Raw genomic sequence first — 24744 nt, 5'->3', positions numbered from 1 at the left:
TGTTGGGTTAGTGCTCTTCCGCCATCATTCAATAAAACCGAGTTTTTAAATGTTGTACTTGACCACAGAATAAAACATGGAGCATCGGGCCAGCATTCTTCAGCCATTAGCTCTCTTGCTGTGTGAGTGACCACATTTTTCCTGAAGACATGTACATCTGGCAAAAAAAAGTTACGTTTAGTGGTAGGGCTGCTGGGCTATTACTTTATTTTGCTCATGCTTTCTTCTCTCCATCATTTATACTTTTTATTTTTAATTTAGTCTTAGGTGTTTTGTTACCATGTCTTCCAGCTACAGGAATTCAGATCCAAGAAAAGCACCTGTTTTTGCACCATACCACTCATATATTCCGATTGTTTACATTACAACTAATTAAGGGTTTACGCACTAGTACTTAATTGTATTGTATTGCACACTTATATAGCGCTGACTGTCACCCTACGGGTATCCTGGCGCTTAAGTACACTTGTCTGCTAGAAAACACCAGTATTCTTCTATTAAAATGATAGGTAGTGGTTAACTTTTTAGGTCTCGCCTGACCCAGCGCATGTGCTGGTCTGGCGAAACTTTTTGAGAGGGCTCCAAAAAGTGCTACCAGGCCAGCCTAGAGGTACAGTGCATGTGCGCAGGCACGCGCACCACGCTTGACCGCGATTACTTTCACTTTTGTCACGGCCGCAACGCATAGCAAATAGGTCTCGCTTTTGGGACCTTATAAGTATTTAGTTATGCAACTGTTGCATGGCTAAACACTTATAAGGTCCCAAAGGCGAGACCTATTGGCTATGCCAATGCTTGTTTATTTCAATTTTTAGTTCAAGCTTAAGCAACTCTATTTATAGGCAAGCAGGTTTTATTTTTCTTCTGTTTATCATAGTTGCATATGATTGCAATAAAAAATGTAACCATCACACCAGCTTCCAAGATTTAGACCTATTGGCTTTGCCAATGATTATTTTATAGTGTGGTGTCATTTTTAGGTCTAATTTAAGAGTGCAAATGTCTGTAAGACCTACTGTACTTAAATTCTTTGAAATATAAAGAACAAGCATTTGAAAGGCAATAGGTCTCGCATTTGTGAGAGTTTAAGCTATTGCCATTATTAATGACAATGCCTTTTATTTATGTGTTTTGCAAACCAACACATCTATAAAAGGCATTGTCATTTCTAATGCCAATAGCTCAAAGTCTCGCAAATGCAAGATCACTTCAATATGGTAGCCGCGTCTCTTTCTTTAGACACTGCTCGTCTTATTCAGCTGTCTCTAAAGAGAGGGGCGCGGCCACCATTAAAAGTTAAAGCACGGCATGCGGTGTTTTTACAAAAAAAAAAGCATTTGTTTGTTAAGTTCACAAACAAATGTTTTATTTTTTTGTAAAAGCACCCCATGTCGTGCTTTCAGTTTAAAGGCGGCAGCTCCCCTTTGTTTAGATGCGGCTCGCTGTAACCTGAATATGGAGAGCAGCGAAAGGGGCGTGGCCATTATTAAAGTGAAGTGCGGCCATAACAGTGGATCATGCTGGCAAATTAAATAAATACAGAAGCACGGCTGCTATAGTTAAAATGGACCACCATTACTAGTTAAAATATAAAAACGCTGCCTTGTAGGAAAGCACGTTGTGGGTGGAATAGGGGAAAATCATTAAAGAAAATAGTGCTCACAAACTAGATAAAGCAGACCGTGTAATAACACAAGTAAAATTTCTAGTCCTCATGGGAGGTTACAAATACAGACAAGGCGGTACCAAGGAGGGACTACTAAGCCTATTCATGAATCAAATGCAACAATTTAGAAAGGACAGAAACAGGAGCCAATTGAAAAGATGGGCAGAGTTTCAAGCACCTACCGGACTACAGCATGCCTTTGCAGAGCAGCACATGCGGTGCTCAGGCTCGACCTAAAAAGGACTTTGTTTCTACCCGTAGGAGTACTCTTTTTTTTTTCTTCGCATCATGCTTTGGCTTTCAATGCATCATTCTGCCACCTATAGACAGCTTACATTGCATTTAAATCTCAAAAGTAAACTTGTACGGAACACACTAAATTCTTTGTCACACAAGTGTATTCTATTTAGATAGCAATCGTTTTTTGTGCTTTGTTTTTAGTGCCGCAGGCTTTTAAAAATATTTTTTCAGAATTCAAATTTCTTTGTTTTACCAGATTAAAAAAAAAATGTATATCTATTACTGCCCTTGGCAACTAATTTAATAATTTATGGTTACTTAGGCTACCAGCAATATTTTTCACTCTGAATTTCTATAGGGCAAGCACATGTGCATTTACAATTCTAGACTTTTAGTTTCGTCAACGTGATGGTCTACTCGAGAGTCATAGACTGATGACTACCCTATACCGTCTGATGGTACAGTCCAAGCACGAGCCTGAAAGTTCTGGATGGCTCCTGAAGAAACGGACAGCCTTAAGCAGTGGGTCAGATTGTTTGGAGTTCTAGCGAGTAGCTGAGAAGGGGTCAAAGGCATCATAAGAGAAGACGACAAGTAAGAAAAACACCTACTCCTCTTAACATCTACGAAAAGAGCTGAGCAATAGTCACTCGCTTATATAGCGATGAATTGAGCTGAACTTAAAACGTCCACTTTAATTTCTATTGAAGGAACCCATTTGGGCTCAGTATCCGCGACCCCTCTGTTTATATATGGAAAGGACAGAACTGAAAATACACTCCCTTTCACGAAGAAGGACACAGATGAAGTCAAATACACACTCCTCGTTTAAAAAGAATCAGTTAAAAACAGAACTAAATAATCCAGGGTTTAAGGATTAAATTCCCACTTTCTGTTATAGCAAATATATTGAATTAATTGCTAGCAACTCCTCTCTAAATTATCTGAATAAACACCCACTCCCCATTCCATTGAAGATATTAGTTGAATAAATTCTCACTACCCGTTATATCAAAGTCTATTTGAACAAATGACAGCTCACCTTTATAAGTAAGAAAGCAGATGAATACATTTGCACTCCCCCGTGTATATATAAAAAAAGGGGCTGAACTGAATGAATGCTCCATCATGTTTGTTCAGAGGAGAGCTGAGCACGATTGACGGCCACCCTCCTTTCTATGTAGGTTAATATCTAAAACTGATTGTAAGAGCTAAATCACCACAAAAAGCTTACAGCGAAGAGCCACAAACAGGCACAATCAATGAGCAGGTTCAGGGTGTAGAGACAACAGCCCTGGGATTGAAAATGTGGCTGGTACCTGGGGTGGTGGTCATCATCAGTGTGGCCTATGCTATTAAAAAGGTGAGACTGGACCCCTCTCCTAAAGGTTGGATGTAAGGGATCTTTAGCAGCAGGTCTAGCTCTCTGGCCCGCTCGGGTATGGATCAGCTGACCGCCCCGTGTGGCCAGTCCTGTACGAGGCGAGCTTCCACGCTAGACGGCTACACAGAACGCAAAATGTGCTAAAGCAACGTACAGGCCTCCGAATGAAAGCTGCTACATTATGCACAAACTGAAGCCTCTCAAACAGCACAAGTGGATGCTCTGTTCTGTGTGTCTGGTGCTGTGTGATCCAAGCACATAGGCAAGGATCAACTACTTTAAGACTAAAAGTGGTTTTCTCAGCCCGTGCCACAGTGGAATAATCACAGTGTAATGTATAGTAGACTCATAGGCACATGCACCCCAGAGCTAGTCAGTTTAAAATACTGAGAACGGAAAGTGTGACTTTTCTGCCGAGCCAGGACCCATGTTGATTGTATTTCTGTTCATTAACAGGAATCATCTCAGAACTTTTACAAACACTCCGCTTGTGCTTTTCAGAGAGGTGAAACTCACTTGCTGATGAATAATGGGCGTTCTTGTGCTTGTGGCTGTCAGTGTGCAAAGCTTATTTCTTATAATGTAATGCAATGTGGATTTGGAGAGCACTGCTAGTCACCCATAAGGGTATTCAGGCATGTGGTGAGGCTGGAACTAAGTACAGGAAGCCTTGATGGTCCTGCAAGAAGACCAATTGAAAAGTCAGGTCTTCAACTTCTTAATAAATTCAAAAAGTGAGGAGGAAGCCTTGATGGGTTGGGGGGAGGTTGTTCCAGGAGTTGGCGGCTTGGTAGGAGAATGATCGACTTCCTGTTTTTGCTTCTGCAGTGTGTGTGTGTGTGTGTGTGTGTGTGTGTGTGTTGCGGAGAGAAGTTATCGTTGGGTTGGTGGAAGTGAGCCAGTGATTGAGATATGTGGGCCCTGTGTTGTGTAGTGATTTGAATGCATGTGGGAGAAGTTTCAACTGGCAGCGCTTCTGGAGGGGGAACCAGTGGAGCTCTCTGAGGAGTGGAGTGAAGTGGTGTGGGTTTGGCACAGGGGATAGAGGACAAGTCTGGCTGCAGTGTTTTGGATGGTTTGAAGTCTGAAGAAGATGGGTTGGGATACCAGTGTAGAGTGTATTGTCGTAGTCCAATTTGCTTGCAATCAGGGCTTGCGTGATGGTACATTTGGTGTTCAGTGGGAGCCACATGAAGTTTTTACATAACACAAAAAGGATTTGGAAGCATGAGGAGGTGACTGTGTTGACTTGGGACTTTATGGTGAGATTGATGTCAAGGATGAGGCCTAGGTCCGTAGGTCAGTTGGTTGGGTTGGGTGTTGGTCCAAGTTCAGCAGGTCACCAAGTGGAGTTCCAAGGTGAGCTCTTAATTCTGAAGATGAACACTTTAGTTTTGTCGGTGTTGGGCTTGAGCTAGTTTTCTTTCATCCAATTGGCCACGCTGGTCATGTATTTTTTGACGTTTGTCTTGGTGGTGATGGTGTCATCTGATAGGGAAAAAATGAGCGGAGTGTCATCAGAGTTGGAGGCAATGTTGATTCCATGAAATCCGAAGATGTTAGCCAGAGGAGTCATGTGCATTTTGAAAAGTGTGGGGCCGAGTGATGATCCCTGTCGGACTCCGCAGACGAGGTTCCTGGGTTCTGATGTAAAAGGTGTGAGCCTAACTCGTTTAGTTCTTCCTAGAGAGGAATGAGGGTATCCATTTGAGAGCTGGTTCTTGTATTCCCGCTGTGTGTAGTTTGGCGATGAGTGGGTGGTGGGAGGCTGTTTCAAAGGCAGCAGAGAGGTCGAGAAGGATCAGGGTGGGGGGGGTCGGCGGTCTGTCCACAGTCGAGGAAGGTGCGTAGATAATTAGAGACCAGGACATAGAAAAGAAGAGAGAGATCTCAGCCCTGGAGAGGGAGAGAAGCCTAAGACACTGGTGGAAAGTGAAGGTAGGATATTCTCAACTCAAAGATGAGGAATACTGGGATTTTACCAAGCAGTTGGCTTCAAGAAATCTCTAATAGAGAATGATTGCTTCCTGTCCAAGCATTCAAAATCTGCCACACACAGGGACCGATACACTTTGATCCAAATTCGGAGGTCAACAAACAATCAGAATTCAGAAAAAAAACACTGGAACATCAGTCAACTAAACTTAAGAATCATCATCCAATGTAAATCCCAACAACCAACAGAACCATCAACAGGAATTCCAAACGACAAACATGAATTGCCAATACCCAAAAGGAAATTTTCAACAACCAAAAGGTATTCACAACAGGAACGTACAACAACTATGTCATTTCCAACAATAAAGCAGCAGTCCCAGAAAGACGAACCCCAACAAGATTACCTAATACTGAAAAGACTGTTGGAACACCAACACATTTCCAAATAGGAATCCTCAACAACCAAAAGGCACAACTACCAGCAGTCACTCACAGCAACCATCAAGAACTCACAACAACCAAGAGAAATTCACAGGAGGCACATGCACTGGAATTGCAATCCACACAGCCATTCCAATAAACGAAAACCACAAATGCCATTCAGTGAGCTGTTAAAGTAAAGTCAAACATGAAATTAAAGATCTTTGGATCTCCAATGCAGAATGCAAATCAAGTCCCCGTCCATGTCAGCTTCATGCATCATAACATGCATCATACTGAATTCCTATTTCCGTGCTCCTATTTCTGTATCTAGAATATTTGAACTAATAAAGTTTGTAACACTTGCTCATTCCTGGCTGACACACATCCCAGAGACTACTGGTATCGAGAGAAATCTAGATGCCCGGGAGACAGCGGGAGCCTGTATACACATCTCCCAATCCTCATTTAACATCCAACGAGATCACCTCAAAACATAACCAGATATATTTTGAACCCAGAAAGCACTTTGACATCTGTGAGCCAAACGACTTGCAGACATCTCTCCTTACGTACACCCCCACAGAACACATGTGCATGTCGGCGCATACACACAACCAGATGCGCAAGAGTTTTCACAGCCGGAATTCCTACTCCAAACAACTCCCAGGGACACACATGAGCAACCTATGGCAGACAACTTCTTTCAGGCCAGGAGGTCTTCATCTAATGCCTAGGCCTCACACCTGCAGAAATGTATCCGGATACAACAGCTGGTGCTTATAACCTCTGGGTCCACAGACTTACATATCTCTCAGGTGTGCTGCTGCACAGGGCTTCGTTTTTTAATCAAAGAGGCACACTGAAAACAATTTAAGAATTATGCCAAGTGCCTACGATGCAAGCATATTGGCTCAGGGAGTTAATCGCAGTCACCATTATGATCTGCAAATCACACGTCCGAGCAGGTTAATTAAGCTTTCTATTCTTCGGTGGTCAGTAAATGGAATACAATTAAACTAGCTAATAGGAACACCTTAAATTTACAGCACTTAGAAATAGCGACTTGTTTCGAAGCGCTGTAAGATAGATAGATCGATCTGAAGATGACTGTTCGTAACACAGTGGTTACTTCAGGTGGAATTCAATGTACTTATTAAGGGAACATCAGCATGTTCTTTCTCTCAGTCGCTTTGGGTTCCTCTGCCGACAGTAGTGCGACTCCTTTAAGCCTCCCCCCTCGCCCTCGGCGCACACGCACCCCCCTTTGCCTGACATCAGAGTCCAGAGCATAATTATAGATCTGGAATTTGTGTGGCTGGCTGCGCATAAGCATCGCTCCGCGTGCGAGTTCAGTGCCAAATCTAATTCGCGCAGCGCGCGCTGCGCAGCAGATGGACGGGGAAGGCCGCAGCACCGGGCCACCCTTCACGCGCCCCACTTCCCCCAGCGAGCAGAGGCCGTCTGCGCTCTAATGGCTGCCGCGCGCGCACTCGGCGAGACCACGACAGCGCCGCGCTGCTGGCCGAGTCGGCGCAGAACCTGCCCGTGTACACATGGATGCTGGAGGGAGTCCATAGGGCCCTCCTCTAGCGTACTTGTATATACTCATAACAGAACCAAGGCAAAGCGCTCCCGTGCACATACGTTGCAGCCAAAACGTGATTGAGTGGCGCGTGACAATGATGCCAACGATCCGTGGGCGAAGAAAATTCTCCCCTGCCACCCCCATTTGGGTAACAGATGACAGCCATAATAAGAGTGCAACTGCCGCACGTGCTGCTGGGCGCGCGACTGCAAAGAGTACCTGCTGCAAACAAGACCCCAGGCCCCCTCTCTCTTTACCTTTTGGTTTCGTATGAGGGTGAGATCTAGTGATTTTCGCTGAGGGATCATACTGAAACCAATGGAAATGTATAATAAAAAATCATGAATGGGGAAAACAGTTCTCCAAAATGCAAGCAGGGCTTACTGGCTTGGTCAGTGCTTTTTAAAAATATTATATCTATGTGGTTTAAACCAATGGGAGGTATTTTGCTCTTCCCGGAAGATAGCGATGGAGGATTCGAAGGGAGTTGAAAGTAAGGAGGATAGGTACCCCCTCCAAATAACGGTGAGATTAGAGGTACATGTGTCTATCGGAAAAGGTCTACTTGTGATACATCACCGCCCTTGTTCATGCCTGCTCACCACTGACGAGGGTACTGGGCCCATCTAGACTCCCACTTCTGTGCCAGATCTCAAAATGAAGCCAGCAAAGTCTCTAGCACAGAAAAGTCCACGGAGATCAAAACGACGCCAGATATTTAAGGTACCCGCATGGACAAAGGCTTCCACTTCAGGTTTAAACGGAACCAATTTACCGAATGGTTATGCAGAACACTGTCACATTTCCTACCCTCCTGGATCAAAGTCTGAGATCTCTTTAGAGCCCTTCATTTGGAGGGCCAATTTTTACCAGATCCCTGCTCTGGCCCTTCAATGTATTCATCCTGTTCTACACGACTCAATAAGACGTTTAAGTTAGACTTCCAAACAAAGCTCAAATGACATGCATTACAACTGTGGCAGACTGAGGACCAAGATTAGCCATTTCTTACTTGGTACTATTATTTATGTTTCATCAGATGTTTGCCACCTAGCCAGAGTTAGCAGAGAGGCCACGGCTTGAATGTGCACCTCTAACCTGCCTTCTCACTCGCAGGAGCAACTTTGGTGGAATTCGTGTGCATTGCTGTGTTTGAAGTCTGGCAGAAGGCCAGACCTTAGACAAGCACCAAATCTACAACCTAAATTCACCAGAAAGTCCAGAGGCACATCAGACTGCAGTGTGTTGTTAAAAAATTATAGAGAGCATCGGTGGAAAAAAATCCAAAAGAAACGGCTTGTGGGTCTGTATTGTTCCTAAAGCCCCCCCCCCCCCACTTCCATCATAGCCAGGTACATATTGGAGTTCACAAAATACATCAAGACCTTCTTATTCTACTTTTTGTGTGAGGTTCAGGTCTCTTTTGGGGAGTTTGATGGAAGAATGGTGGCCGATATGCAAGGCAGAACTTTTTTTTTTTTTTTTTTTTTTTTTTTTTTAAATTGAGAGTGGGCAGGGGAGGGGCCAGGCCGCCCCAGAGGCAACCAACGACTCGACCTCCCCTGGGGTACCCCTGTGCTATTCATCAACTGTTTTCCAGGTCTGCGGAGAAAAAAATCGATGTGCTTTTGTGCTGCAAACTGTTCATTACGACAGGAAAAACTCTGAAACAAAATCGATTTCCTTAGATATGTTAACACAATTCAAACGGTAAGTTGCTGGGAAAACTAAAGATACTGGAGGGAGTGAGACAGAGAAGGTGATGCGTATCCCACCAAGCTGGAAATAACGGAGACAATGAGTAAATGGATGATTTGTGTCTGAAGTAGTGAAGGGAAGAGCTCACCTGGTTAAAAACCACACCCTGATCTGTGTAGCTTCAGAGGTGCAGATTCTAATACCAGCAGGGGTGACCCAACCAGTGGTACGGGTGACCCAACCTTGGTCCTACTGCAAGCAAGGAAAATCATCCCACTGACTGCTGTGTGACTTCTAAACTACATCACTAATCAAGGTTCAATGGGCCTCTCAGGGCTCTGTGCCCTGGTGCAACTTCACCTGCTGCACCACTGATAGCTACCTCCCTGGGCTCAACCTTTCAAATTTCCTGTACCACATATAAAGCATAACATGAGCTGGAAAGTAGGTTGTTTTTTTTTTACATATATATTTGGAACTCGTTAACTAAGGTTTTGTACTGTAAACTACAGGGACCAGCTTCCACAGTGGTTTGAACCAAATGATAATGAAATATACTTATAAGGTGCAACTGTTAACCCTTCAGGGGTGTCCTGACCAGATGTGAGATGTCTCAACCTGACACTTTTTTTTTGCTTTCCTTCGAAAGTTCTGTTACCTTGATCATTACTGGTAACCCTCTAATTCAAGAAAACCCTCAGTTGCCAACGTCAGCATCCTTCAGCAGACGCATCATTGTTAACGGGGAAAAAAATGATGACCTCCAAAAGTTTCCACTAAAATATTTTGGGGAGTAGCCCCTCAAGTTACCAGCACTCTTCAGATGGCACTAGTTGGGTGCAGTGGTGTATAGTTCTTAGGGGTACATTGTTGCTACCACATGCACAGTTTTAGTCTTGTAAAATCAACTAGGGCCTACTCTTAAGTCGGTTTTCCACCACTCCAAATGTGTGAAAGTATGAGCATGCCACCTTTCATCCAGGGTGCGTGGTGGCAAAATGGTGGATATGAGCTTGTTTGAACAAAAAACATGGAACTTTCTCATCCTCCATTCCCACTCCTTTTTTACTTCTATCAGAGCTAATCCAGAAACAAATCCACCAAGGAAGTCATCTGAAAAACTGAAGAGAAGATGCCGGAAAAAGCTACCCTGCTTCACAAGAAAGAAATTCCTATTGGAGCCGTTTTGTCAGGCTGGCTTCGGCCTGGAATATACAAAAGGACCCAACTTAACTCACTTCTTCAAAAATGAAGCGTGGCAGTAGGACAATGAAAAATAACTCAAATTCAATGTTTTGTACCCAAAACTTGAGCCATGCCAGCTTGCTTATTGCCTCCTGCTTAAGTACCTCAAAACGATTATAGAATCTCGCACTCAATCCCGCGTGACAAAGAGCCACACATCACCAGATATGCGTGATTCTGGTGGTGCTCTGTTGACAGTACATGCTGCACCCTGCCCTTCTCCCAGAACCTGGATCAATACCTGAAGATTCCTCCTTGGACTTGCTTCTATTCTGCATGCTGCCTGCCTGGAACTGACCGAAAAGAGCCAACATATAGCCCGAATAACCCGTCAGCAGAGCCCCCATGAAGTCCTCCACCCCACCCCTAATGGAACAGAAGTTTAAAGAGTGAAGCGTCATACCCATGACAAAGTGCAGGTGAGCAGACCCGTGGTTAACGGCCACTTAACCTGAATGTACCCTCAACTTCAACGTGTGGCCTTTTGTTAAACGTGGGCTCTCCACCCCCTTTGGTCATCAACACAAGTGAGCATGGGCTCACTACAAGCCTTGTACATGGATGCCAGAAATCTTTCCCTGATCCGCCCTTGAGGCCCTATCTAACAAATGACATGGTTGGCAATGTTAAGGCCAGTCCTAACTCCCACTAACTTTGAGGACGCCCTAGGACACCTCAAAGCTCCTCCTCGTGTGTCGGGCCTACACGATGATTAGATTTAGGAAGCCCTTTAGAGAGTAGTCATTTCCCCTACATCAAATCCCTACTGGAATTTATTGTGTGGCTGGTCTGCTCTCCTGGTAGCCTTGGAGTGATTGCATTTTTCAACCACTTCCATTAAAAAGTACAATGCCGGATAAGTTGGCCATTACACCAACCTCGAGGAGTTTTAAGATCCATGTACTGTAGAGGGATTCAAATACCTAAATACCTGGACTTAAACTAGTAGGTACTCAGACAACTGAACTTTATTCTACCTTGAGATTGCTTCATTCATTTAATAAGCATTTTAGATTTTTGGAGATAAGCTGCTGTCAGTACACCAATAAGGTAATTAAACTTTGCCTTCCAGACCATGGTACCGCCATAAGTTTCCATGTTAGTAACTTTCTGCAGTCTAGACAGATGTACAGATACCCACAGTCATGCACTCGCATATTACAACAATGGTTCTAAGTTTCTTTTTGGGACATGTTGCGCTGAAACGAACAACAGAATCCCACACAAACTGCCCTAGAAACTGCTGAAGAGAATATTTGTTGAAAGCCTTCTAAATACAACTGGAATCACTGTTCTTCAGGGACTGTATACATAGTCAAGATTTTTTCCTGGCTAAAAATTAAGCCTCTACTTAAAGACCATCAACAGGGTTTTAGCCCTCTTGACTTCCACTTCCGAAAGATCCCTCTAGGTGCCGCTGTTTCAACAGAGTCTGTACATGGCTCTGAGTAAGCAGTCATTAGTCTTGCTGCCGGGCTTGCAAAATGATCCCCAGGGCACTCAAGTGCTCCAAAGCAATTTTTGAGAAGGGGTGGCCGGTACGAGGGGCTGGTGACACACTGCACGGTAAAATGGAAACGTCAAGCGTTTATCAACTACCTACAATTACTGTTACTCCTCTGTAATTAAACATGGATCACCCCGCCCTCTTGTACCCAGAATCGACTTGATACAGAAGACCTGTTCTTCGAAATGATCTTTCTTTAACTATCAGACGCCTCCGTCCTCAGACTGCTGAAAACTGTCTTACTTCGGGAGGCAATCACTGAGTGAGAAACAGAGGCTTGGCGCGTGGTGTCAAAGGTTCTGCTGAGAACAGGCTCCCTGAGTGAAGGCCACTGTCGGCAGAATGTAAACAGGCCCACCACGGTACCATCGCACGTCACCCGTGGCCCTTCCGTGCGTGGGTGCTGCACGTGACGTGTTGCACGCTGCCCCTCACGAAAGTGTGGTAAATCCACCCCAGCTCCTACACACACGTTCGACGGCCCAGGAATGTATACCTGCCTGCGACTCACAGCGCCTGCCTGAAACTCGAGCCTTTACTCTGCTTCTGCTCAAACAAGAGGTCTGAGTTCAAACATGGCGGCCTCCTTTCACGCCCACGTGATTACAACGTATGCCTTAGCCAATCAAATATTACAAAGTCGGCGAGAGATAGTGATAGTGGTTGCGACCACAGATACACCTTGGACTCTCACTATCTCCGTGCTACCCCGACATTTTACCTCAGTTAGACCTATATTCGTTTTACGACCACTGCCACCCCGTATATTGTCTCTAGCAACTTCCGCGGCGCACTTCAAGGCCATATAGCAACAACCTTGACACTTTTGTTGCCCTCCTGCCACTTCTGCCATTTCCTTCCTGCACAAATGACGAGATGCCCAAGGTTGTCTACCCATTGTGGAGAACTGCTCCACCAGCCAGAGTGCATGAGCGTTTAGTGGTACTTTGTTAAATTCACGAGCAGCCGCGGTCCCTTTTCCTCACCCTCGCAGCGAGGGTGAGGAAAAGGCAGCCATGGCCTGTATGGGGCGTGCCACCACGCGGTGACGTGGGGTGGGGGAGGAGCAGGGCGGGGGGTTGTAAAATGCGGCATACGGACGATTTCAGGTAATGAAAAAAATAAATAAAAAGAATTTCGTTGCGCGCGCTGCATCGCATCTCGCAGCATATTTTCAGACACATAGGGCTGCTCTAAGCACTTAAAATGCGACCATTATACTATGAGAAAAGCACCCAGTGATCGCCAATTACGCTGGCCACGTTTTACCTGCATAAAAAATGCTTACAACAGAAATTCACATGTACGTAAATTTGTTCTTGTGACGTTTCATGCGGATTGTCTACCTGCCCAGGCCCAACCAAAATGGTTGAAAATGCCTTGCTTGTTTTACATTTAGGGAGACAAACATTTAAGGAGGTCTCAGTCAGGAGAGACACACCAAAAAATGTGAGACCAGGGATAGTGTGCAGACAGCGTATACAAATGCCATTCTATGCGACTATCGTATATGGCAGAAGCATATACCACGAGGCATCAATGAGGAGCGAGACAGAGCACGGGGTATGGCTGAAGGCCATGTCACCTGTCCAAAGTCCATTTGGCCTGGTCAGTGGTCTGCCCAGTGACCAATAAGGGTAGGGAATCTATGAGTGCAGGCTATGGCTAAAGGCCAAGCTCGCTCCCGGAGCTTGCAAAACTCCCACAATACAACACAAGCATCACCAAAATTCAACCCACCACTCAGACTTTCCTGAAGTCAGTACTCGCAATTCTAAGATCCATCTATTGTAATTCAACCTAGGCATCGTAACATAAAAGTACATTTTGGGGTTTTCCTAAATGAAATATGGACTAAGCTTTTCCGGCAAACAGTTAACGTCTCTGAACCTAAGGGCAGCCCCAATGCTCATGTAGCCTTTGTCTGCAGAGCAAAAGACGTCAGAGCACAGTGCCCTCAGTTTGGGTCCACAGTGGTTCTTCAGGGGCCCTAAATTTAGCTCATATTTCTTATACTGAGCTATGTTGCCTCTGACACCGTAAACCATGCGGTTTTGATTCGGAGGCTTCAGGAAATTGGCGTTCAGGGAGCTGCACTGTCCCTCCTCTCCTCTTTTCTGGAAGGCAGGGAGCAGAGTTTGCTATGGGATGGCCTGCAGTCAAACAGCTTTCATCTGCCATGTGGCGTTCCGCGGGGTTCAGCCTTATCACCGATGCTATTTAATATCTATGTGACTCCTCTGGCCAGGCTCATTAGGAAGCATGGTTTCACGATAATCTCCTATGCTGATGATTCCCAGCTCATAGTCTCTGCTGTTGAACAATCTAAGGACATGGCTTTTAAATTCCATAGCTGCCTGTCTGAAATCATGAGCTGGATGCGGGATAGCTTCTTGAAAATCAATACCGAGAAGACGGCGATTATTGAGTTTGGCCAAGGAAGTCCCCTGTGGAACGGATCATGGTGGCCGGTGGAAGCAGGGGAGTGCCCCTGTCCCGTGCCCAAAGTTTGAAATCTGGGCGTGTTGTTTGATAACAAGCTCAATTTTTCAGCGCACGTCAATAACCTGGCGTCATCCTGTTCCTTTGTAATAAGGACCTTGCGGAAGATCTTTCCTTTTATTGAACCTGACCTTCGCAAGACCGTTGTAGTTGCCCTTGTGCTGTCAAGATTGGACTATTGCAACGCCTTGCTGTTAGGGATAAATAAGACTCAGATGAAGAGGTTGCAGACTCTTCAGAATGCTGCAGCAAGACTTCTGCTAGATGTCCCTAGAGATCAATCTATCTCTGCGGGAATCAAAACACTACATTGGCTCCCGGTTCAGCAGCGTATAGACTTTAAGTCTATATGCTTAGTACATAAGGCTGTGTTTGGGGGGGGAGCCAAGGATGTTCAGAAGTTATTCATCCCCTATATTCCGGGTCGGGTGCTTAGGTCCACTACTCAAAGTCTTATCAAGATAAATCGGGTCAGGAAAGTTAGATGGGGCGGTAGAGCCTTCTCTTTCCGTGCTGCTGGTCTCTGGAACAAGCTTCCCTGTTCACTAAAACTAACAAATAATCATCAAGCTTTTAGAAAACTGTTAAAAACACGGCTCTTTGTTGAGAACCGCCTCTGAGGATTGCGTCCTCCCTCTGTGCTCACCAGCGCCAAGATGCTTCGGCATTCGTGCGCTATACAAGTATTTATCCTATCCTATCCTATGTTCAGCTGATGTAATTGGAAAAACAGCAATCGTTCAAAACCTATATTTCTTGAAATGATGACCTGCCCGCCAATTATTTTTCATAATACGTAGCACCTAGAACATCATACCTGTGAATTACACATTTCAAATAATCAGACAACATATTTTCTTGTTAAATAATATAATATCAAAAACCCACATGGGCAGCGAGTATTATTAGAGTCCGATCTGCCATCTCGTGCTTTGAGGATACTTTTAAAGCACTCCACATGGGATCCTGAGGTTTATCACGAAGTACCCAGAGCCAATCCATGCCATCGGTGAACCATAATACACAATTACCAGTTCTCTCCCAACTATCAACACAAATAGATTTAAACATATATTTGTATCTCATTGCATTGTAATTTATGTAGACCTTCCCTTCCATTTGCAAGGCCAAAAGTGGTTAATAAAATCTATACACACACCCATGCACACAACCATATACCCTCCATTTCCTGTCTTGCAATGTGAACATTATTTTTGTAGAGTATTTACTTTCACAGATATGCCATTTTGCAGCACTGACACATACAAGTGTTTTTATTGCCAGAAAACATAGCACTGCTTATCTGAATCAGAAACAAAAGGAGCTGTGAGAGCCTCAAATTCCAAACGATGACGGATAGCCCACAAGCACATGGCAGTAGCTAACATTAATTCAGTGAACTCTATGACCAGGCTAACGTTCACAACATACTCAACAATAATGGACCAGTTATGAAACCTATTAGATCAGATTTTTTTGCCCCACAAATTCAACTAATGTGAAGGGAGCACCCTGCAAGATTATACCATAGGCTCCTACTAATAAAGCCATATGGGAATTCTCCCTTACACCCATTACATAGGAAAGGACTTCCAGTTAGAGAATGTGCTTTGAGGCCAAAGGAAATACTCGTTAGCGCTATATAAATGCAAACTTGAAATAACAGGATAGCCGGGAGCAGCTCTGTAAGATCAGAAAGACAGAAAAAAATATAGCAGGTGACGGAGAGAGGGTAATATTAGAGAACGAGGGGAAAGCAGGAGAGAGGGAGGGAACGATGGAAAGAGAGAAAAAAGAGAAATACGAGAGAGTCACAGAGACATGTAGGCATTTGGTTTGTGAGTGTGTGGTGCAAGTGCTGTTTATGGCTGGCATCTGCCTAGGACATCCGCAGTGCAACTGAGCGCATAAGGTTGAGATGCGCACTGTGTGTTTTTGTTTGCATTTCAAAGAAAAAAACACGAAGACACATCACATCATGCATGCAACAAGGGTATCTCACTTTGAAAGCAGGTAGGCTCATACCTTTGGGGTAATTTCCCAAATGAGGTATTGTGAGTAGCACTGAGACATAATATTAAAGACAAGAAAGGCCCCCCGCATAATATAAAGCTCCATAACCCTTCTTAATTGGCTTTCTGGCTTAAAAAAGATCTTTCACGCCCCGCCTGCTAACTGATAAGTTGGCAGCCAGCCCCTACTAACACAGGAAACTGCCTGATCAAGAAGAAAACTCAAACTTGTTCCTTAAGGTGAAATCAATTTATATCTCCAGATTTTACAAACTAGCCCTTCAATCGAGTAATTCGGAGAGAAGCAACGAGCTGGAACAACTCCCAAGTAAAATGATTCCCCCTGCCCCATTTCATCTGGACTGGAGGCTGAGCAGAAGTAAATGTGTTTTCGGACCTCAGGGGAAATGCACCGAGAGCTCGGACCGTCTATGGGGGTAATTGAAAAGCATCAATAAATGGTACCCTTCCTGCCTGGCGCCTTCCTGCCATCTGCACAATAACCAATGGCTGAGGTGACAGCTGAGTGGGGGGAAACACTTTGGAATGGCAGAGTGTGCAGGCGTCCATCTTGTACGACCATTATGGCTCTAATCCATAAGGGGGCAAGAGGGAAACAGAAAACGACAGTAGAGAGGTTTTTGACACGCAGACTGGGTGACAAGGAAATCTGGAGATAGACTGACAGGCAGTGGAGTAGTGGGCCCGGGGCAAAGTCAGTTGAATGCTGGACTCGGTCATCACCTCAATGAGTGTTCAGTGACACTGACTTGCCTCAATGAATCCTAATTTTCTAGGAGAGGGCTCTGTGTAGATTCTGCATTTGAATACCAGCAGATTTGGATCTAAATTTGGAATCTGCATGATCAATGTCAGGAAAGAAAGTCAAAAGTTCTAGACAAAGGTCTTCTAGTATCCATACTCCGAAAGCTCGTAGAGATCAAGCAGTCACCATCAGTGAGAGAGTGTTAATGGGAGGGTGTCACTAAATGATCCTGTGAGAGTTATTTTTTTATTAGAATTGTAGGTGCTTTTTAATATGTCAATTGTAATTCAAACGAAAAGGCCATGATGCACAGAACTATGTCTTGATGGCCTAGGCTGATTAGGCCGCAACCCCGTTTTAAAGTAACATGGCTGCTGTTTCCAAATATTCATTGTGAGTTTATATTTCTCATTGACCCCGCACATAGTAAATTGTGCACCGTTAGTTTTGTACAATAACTTGTTCTTAACAAACTCAGAAGGAGGCCTTCACCTACACTACAAGGATCTTCCTGCTCGCATGCATTGATGAGCCTTTCATTGTTCATGTAACTCGTTTTGTTCTCACACCTCCCGGCCATTAGGTCAGAATGGGTCAATTATTGATCATTTTGGGTGGACGGTGCCTGGATTGTGCTATTATAGGACGCTTTATAATGTTAAATTGTCACATGCCACAATTTCTTCTGCTTTCTATGGGGACATTTTCTATTAAAACCCTTGAATTTGGGGTGGGGCTACCCATTTCTCTATAGATTTACTGCACATTTCACTATCTTTCCATTTTTGTTTATTGATGCATGTGTTTAAAAACTCTGAGAACCTCGATGGCAATCGATTTCTATATTGTTTGATTGATTTATTGAGACAGCCCTATATTTTTACCTGTCTATATTGCACTTTAATCTTTTAATAAACCTTTTAAGGTTTTCCTAAATTACTGATCCAGGACTCCTTTTTAGGAGTTCGTTTTTACTTATTGATTTTATGGTTTTATTGTTTTTACTTATTGATTACATTCTGAAATTGAGTTTTGATTCTTATCATTAAGGACTCATTGTCGCATCCATTTTTTAAGATAACACCATCCCTGGCCCCTCTATGGGTGCTGTGACTATCATGAAAATTATCTAAGTGATAGTGCCCACAGCCCTGGGGCCTCTACCCCTACTCACACTAAGGAACCCTCCTACATGTATTTGAGGCTTCACCAATCATCGCAGATGTTGAGACCATGCCAAATACAAACACGGAAGGCTGAAAGAGATGTATTTTTCCCCAAATTGATTGAAATGTCATTTGGCAGCCCAATCTGGTAGGTACAGACATGCATCACCAAATAATTCTTCTGTAATTTTCCACAAAACACCAGAGACTCATTTGTGCTTTTTTGGTGCAAAATCAGCCATCTCACCTTGAATGAACAAGACACAGTTAGCATTTGGAGGATGTTTGCCACATATGTAGAGGTGTCACCACAACTTAGACTACAGAGTCAGTGTTCTTATGACAACTTTCAGAAAGGGTCTGTCATGTGAATTTTTCTCTTTGCAAGTTGTGCTACTTTCATACAAAATAGTAAAAGCAAAGTCCTCTTTTAAAGAAAGGAGGTTTTACAAAAATTCTGCAGGCTCGCACAGGCAGTTACTGCACCTCTATAGGTTACCTTTTGCTGTACCGGATAGGTGGTATAAATCCAGCCGATTCAAAGTCGCAACAACTTAAACAGGAGGATTCACCATAACACCACCAACACAGTATGCAGTCTTTACAACGCGGGCTATACCACGTGTTACACTCACCACGCAACTGTTACCACGCAGGGAAGTACCATTCATTCCATTTTCTGCACTTTGAAATGTGAGACATTGCCAAGTAAGTATGTGTTTTAAAATGCATTCCTTAATTCGCTTATTAAAATGGAAGGCGATTTAAAGGATCAGGATTGGATAAACGTAGGGATGCGTAATGGGTTGTCAGGTGATTTTAGGGTTGAGGGATGGGTAAGGGGCAGTAAAGGGTTTTAGGATTCAGGGATGGGTGAGGCGCAGGGATGTAAGTTTTTTTTGGTTCTGGGTTGTTTAATGGTAGGGGTGGGTAAGGAGTTGTAGAAGATTTTTAGAGTTCAGGGATGGGTAGGGTGTAGTAAATGATAGTAAGGGGGTGGTTTGGTTCATGGATGTGCAAGGGAACAGTGAGGTAAGGGTTTTAAGGTTCAGGGTTGGGTAGGGGTAATTACATCGTCACAATGTTTTTCATGGCTCAGGGAAGGGTAAGAGTATCGGTAATAGGGTTTTTGTGGGTTAAGGGATGGGTAAAGGTGCAGGGGTGTATGCTTTTTAGGCTTCAGGGTTAGGTAAGGGTCGGTATAAGTAAGGGTAGTAAGGGGTTTTAGGATTTTGGAGTGGGTATGGGAAATAAGGGAATTATTTAGGGTAGTGATATTGAGAGAGGGATTAACGGATTTAGGAGGGATTTGGAGTTAGCACTTTGTAATCACATATGAAATAATTATTTAAACTGAGATTAAATAAGCGTTTTGTCCATCCATTTTAAGAAGTCTTGCACAGACAAGTATACTTTGTATTTAAGTTATTGGTCTTTAAATGGTTCTTTCTTCATGAATGGGAAGCTGGAATTTGTAGATCCTAATCTTAAAATGGATGCCATGCGCATGTTGTGCATTACCAATGATCAGTCACGTGACAGGCACGGGCCAATACGGGACAGTCAAAAAAGTTACCAAGTGAATTGAACATGTGACCTCACACTCTAATTATTGTGCACTAAATAAAAGGAGGAGGGCCTTTGCAATATCCCTCCTGAATTTGCACCACCACAACTGCTGTAAAGTAGATTCACACTGTCACCCTTTTCACAGGGAATACCACCATTATGATGCCCGTGTGCATTGCTGACAAGTCACATCCCATGACTCCTTGTTCTGGCAGAGTTGACCAATGTTGGTCTGCGAGAGCCACAGACAGACATGAGATAAATCTACAGACAACTAATCGAAAGGGGAATCATTTGTCAACTTCAATGATTTACCCTCTGAGATATTTATGCATCTCTCTTTCCTAGACCATAGAGAGAGAGCCCTTGGACTAGAATGATGATTGCTTGCTCATCTTGCGGGATATGCTTTTACATCAGGGGTGTCCAACGTATGCCCAGGATGGCTGTATCCCACAGCAGGATTTTAGGACATCCACATAAGTTGCCTTTACCTTTCATTAGTCTAATTGGAACTAATTTCGATAGCCTGTGATTATCCTGAAAATACGGCATGGATCCAGCCCTCCAGGAACTGAATTACGTATTCCTGGTCTAGACTGTCATTTAAAGGGATGACCTCCAGGAGTCAACACAATACGCCAGATGTGGCCTTAGTTACTGACCACAATACTCCAGGCAAAACTCATTTTAAAAACAGTGAACGAAAAAAGGCCGAATCACTTTTCATGGTTAGAAAAGAAATATCAAGCACACCCAAATAATCAAGGACTTCCTTAGCATTCAGTCTTCTTATGTTCTTTATTTGTACACAGTGTCCAGCAATTTTCTGTATCTTTCTCCACACACTTACCAACACGTGTTTTGTCTTAGAGGGTAAATACACCACAAGACTTCGACAGGGCTAACGAAACATTGCCATCACAAATCAAAGTTTTTATATAGAAGTATGTATGAGAGATTCTGACAAAACGTAGACTTCACACATCAAGGAACTGAATATAGATGTTTGTGTGTAAAGGATACAGTCCTTCACAACTGAATCCTTTACACATATTCAGTTCCCTGGCCTGTGCTGGTGTGTGAAGGCTACATATTGTCGAAATCTTTCATACATACTTCTACATAAAAACTTTGATTTCTGATGGCTACGTTTTGTTAGCTCTTTCGAAGTCTTGTGGTGTATTTACCCCCGAAGACGAAACACGTGTTGGCTAGTGTGTGGCGAAAGATACAGAAAATTGCTGGACACTGTATACAAATAAAGAACATAAGAAGACTGAATGCTAAGCAAGTAATTGATTATTAGAGTGGTTGAGATTTTTTTTCAATTCATGGACGGGAAGAGGTGTGGCGCCACGGCCAGGGCGACTGACTCCGGAATCTGGGGATCACGGTTCGATCCCCGGCGCCAGATTAGCCCAGCACCATGTGACTCTGGGCAATAGCTTGTCTAATCTTCCCGACGGCCCCCAGCGCCTAGAGACCCTTACGGGTGATTGTTCGTGCTTTATAAATGTGGATTATTATTATTATCATTACTTAGTTCACTTTGAATTATTAAACTTGGTGGCTTTTCTTCGTCTTCGAGCACCCGTGAAATATTGTGGGTGTATAAATTGTCATTGTTCAGTCGGATATTGTATACTCTGTGTGTGTGAGCCAAATAACCTGCCGCCATTTGCACTTGAATTCACTTTTCATGGGTAATTTGACTTTAACATGCCAGGGGCACAATGAAAAAATGTGAAGAGTTAAAAACAATCTTGATGACACAGGTTAAACACAGATCTGTGCTGCATGTGCCTTAACCCGCTAAGACTTCTGAACAATGAAGTGTATATGCCATGCAGCGGCATTTTTTCCTTTTGGCTCAAGTAAAGTCACATTGTAAAGGAAATGTAAAACCGAGCATGAGGTTTTCTCCTAGGAACACACCTGCTTGCCAATCGGCATGGATGAACATCTAACCCCACATTATGGGGTGTTTGAAATAACCACAAACAACCCAAAACAGGCAAAGCAGGAAAACATTGTGAAAAGCTCAAAACCAACTCTAGTGAATGGGGGCTACAAACACCATGCATCAGTGAATGGAAAGGGTTTTAGGAATTGTTTGGATATACCAGTTAGTGACAGAGTGTAAAATATCACCAATTACACAGGGGGGAATAACATGCAAGTGTGAAATGCGATGAGCAGGATTAACGGTGGTAGCAAAGTTATTTCAGCTGTAAATCCATTAGCACATGCTGTTACTACAATTTTGGTGATCAATGCCTCCCCTGTTTCTAATGAATCATATTTGGCTGACTGTATGTTTTTAACCACAGGCAGCATGTGGCTTGGTACTACAAAGCATGGAACATGTTCTGGTGGTATGGCCATTGTGCCAACTAACCCAATGTCAGGTGTGACACCTTCATCCCATTCTTGGCTTCTTATAGCAAAAAGCACGATGCATGCTGGGATCTTTAAGCCAATCCTAACAAAGTTAAAAGTCAAACCACAAATCCCAGAGCACAATAGGCTGTCTGAAGGTGTCACATGTGGCCTCCTGACAACGAAGAGCCTAATTACGATGTTGGTCGGAAAGCCTCCGACCACTGGTCGGAGGCTTTTCAACCGACATGGTAGGTTTAAACTCTGATCGCCACATCAGGATGATGACGGTTGGAGATTAAACTGGCGGGGGATCCTTCTTGGCTCAGAGCTCGGAACTGCACCATAATCCTTTAAGGACAGAGTCTTTTGCCATCGAGATTATGTCAATTTCCAACAGCCAATCCCTGTCGGCCTTTCCGACATGGATTGGATGTCGGAAACCGACTTTGGGGGCCCCTAGCAGGGCCCTCTTCCCTCCTGGCCCTCCTCATTTGGAACTGGGGCTCACCTATGATGCCCCTCTCAACATCTCTGCACCGTGTACAAACTTCTATTTTCAATGGGAGCTTGTGCTGTGGGCAGTTTCAGCCTGCCGCACAAGCTTCTATTGAAAAATGGAAGTTTGCGACCGCAGCATATGTCGTCTCATCCTAATGGTGTTGTCGGAACCGCCGAACTGAGGTCAGGCGGTTCCTTCCCCGAAACAGTGTCGGTCGGAGGCAACTCTGACCGACATCGTAATTAGGCCCTAAGTGTTTACACCAGTGGTGGTAAAAGGTACCTGAAGGTACCCTCACCCATGACGGCGCAAAACCAAGACAAAACGAGTTACACTGAGGCGTGCACGAGATTGTGCTATCCAGAGAGTGCTAACTTGTAACCTAGAATCATGCACCCAATGAAAGTCCTCAATGATATAATTATAGGAGGTGCCCCGCAAGCCTAAAGAGCGAACTCTGACCTTTACCATGTGCCAGCTGTTGCAAGCAGAGTCCACACTTGCTAGTGCTGAAATGTATATTTATTTCTTTGTTTCTCCTGAAGGATGTACATTGCCTTTCTAAAGAGCACCTGCCCTTGCCGCTTGTCCCTTCCTTCTCCCCGTATTCTTTTCTTACAACCAGAAACCTCATGCCTACAGATTCCACACCGGGACCCGGATGTCATAACAAGCCCACAATACCAGGTTTTGTTAAATGTAATCCCGGGTGGCAAATTCATTAAATTCAACGAGATCACGGTAAAGTGCTTGCCCGCCATCTTACTACAGGAACCACTGCTCTTAAAGTGCAAGGCGGTAATGCCTTGTTGCCTGCTGTAAAGATACGTCACGACAAGGCAGTCCTCTTAGCGTATACACAACTTAGTGTTAAGTTTGCTTCTTCTGTAACGACCTCTCGGGTGCCGGCAGGAATCATTTTTTTTTTTAAGCTACTATTTTTTTCGCATTTCACCAACAGAGAAAATGAAATCGTGTATCCATTAAAAAGGGAACCATGGTGATGCAGACAAAAAAAGCCTTAATAAAATAAATCGGACAACTCGGCAGTGCAATTTGCCAAGACAGAGCCTGCATCTTGTGACTCATGCGGGTTGATCCGACCACCTTCGCCTTATTTTTCACTGTGTTTTGTTTGTTCTGCATATCATACGCGTCAGCAGTGACGCCGGTCTCCTCTCGTGCTGCTGGCGCGCTCACAAGTGCATCATTTGCTCCCAGCAATACGATTGGATTTCTCTGATAAGGGCCTGAGAATGCTGGGGCCGAACGAAGGCTCAAAATGCTATTAATTATATGTGTACCCTTTTATGCATCAGCTAGGGGGGCCACGTTAACCCTGCTTGTTATTCTGTGGTGGTCGGCGTCTCTATGACGTCAGAGCTGTCGAGTATCACAATGGCGCCCCGGTTTAGGCTGACAATGGCACATTTATCACCCCAGTTCCTCGCCTCACCACGTTTTTCACCGCAGGGTGACTGCCTCCCTACCCATCACACCTTCCCAACGGTTCCCCTAGCTAACATTCCAATACATTAACATGGAATACAAGCTACATACATTACAACATAACAGTGACCAACGTTTAATCTGTGGATTTTTATCCGCTAGCTTATTTTTAATCATACATTAAAATTATTGACTTGAACTTTACATACGCCGGTCTAACCGCAAACCCATTTGTTTGATGCATGTTGTGTAATCAATTGTTTGGTAAGTTATATAAATTAATGTTGTACGAATGTTGGAGGGTTCAGATTTCATAAAAGTCTTGTGATGTTATTTAACTGTTGGATTAATGAATTCATTATATATTGATAAAAATTAATGTAATGTATTTTTTTGATATATATATATATATTATTCTATATATTCACTGAAAAAAACATAGGTTTCAGGCACGTTATAGTTAGAAATTAGCATTTAAAAAACCTTAGAAATTCACTGAAAAAACCATAGGTTTTAGAGAAAGTTATAGTTAGCTGGACATTTCACTTGTACAAAACCCGTGAAATTCCCCCGTTATAGTTAGTTCAGCTATAACTCGCACCCCCGCAATGCACTGCTGATGACGTCACATATTACATCACTCATGATGGTCAGTGACATCACCGATGACATCACTGATGACTGCTTGCACAATGGTGTAGGAAGGGGGC

At 43.8% G+C, this 24744-nt stretch overlaps 1 protein-coding gene across 5 annotated transcripts in view; it reads right to left on the bottom strand.

The window, feature by feature from the left end:
• ZMIZ1 (zinc finger MIZ-type containing 1) overlaps positions 1 to 24744 on the bottom strand; it is a 506199-nt gene that overhangs the window by 323276 nt on the left and 158179 nt on the right. The window lies entirely within an intron of this gene.

Source organism: Triturus cristatus, chromosome 1_2 (genome assembly GCF_964204655.1).
Source record: "Triturus cristatus chromosome 1_2, aTriCri1.1, whole genome shotgun sequence".
NCBI lineage: Eukaryota > Metazoa > Chordata > Amphibia > Caudata > Salamandridae > Triturus > Triturus cristatus.
The sequence above is the reverse complement of the archived record's forward strand: the minus strand, read 5'-3'. Positions and strand labels throughout refer to the sequence as shown.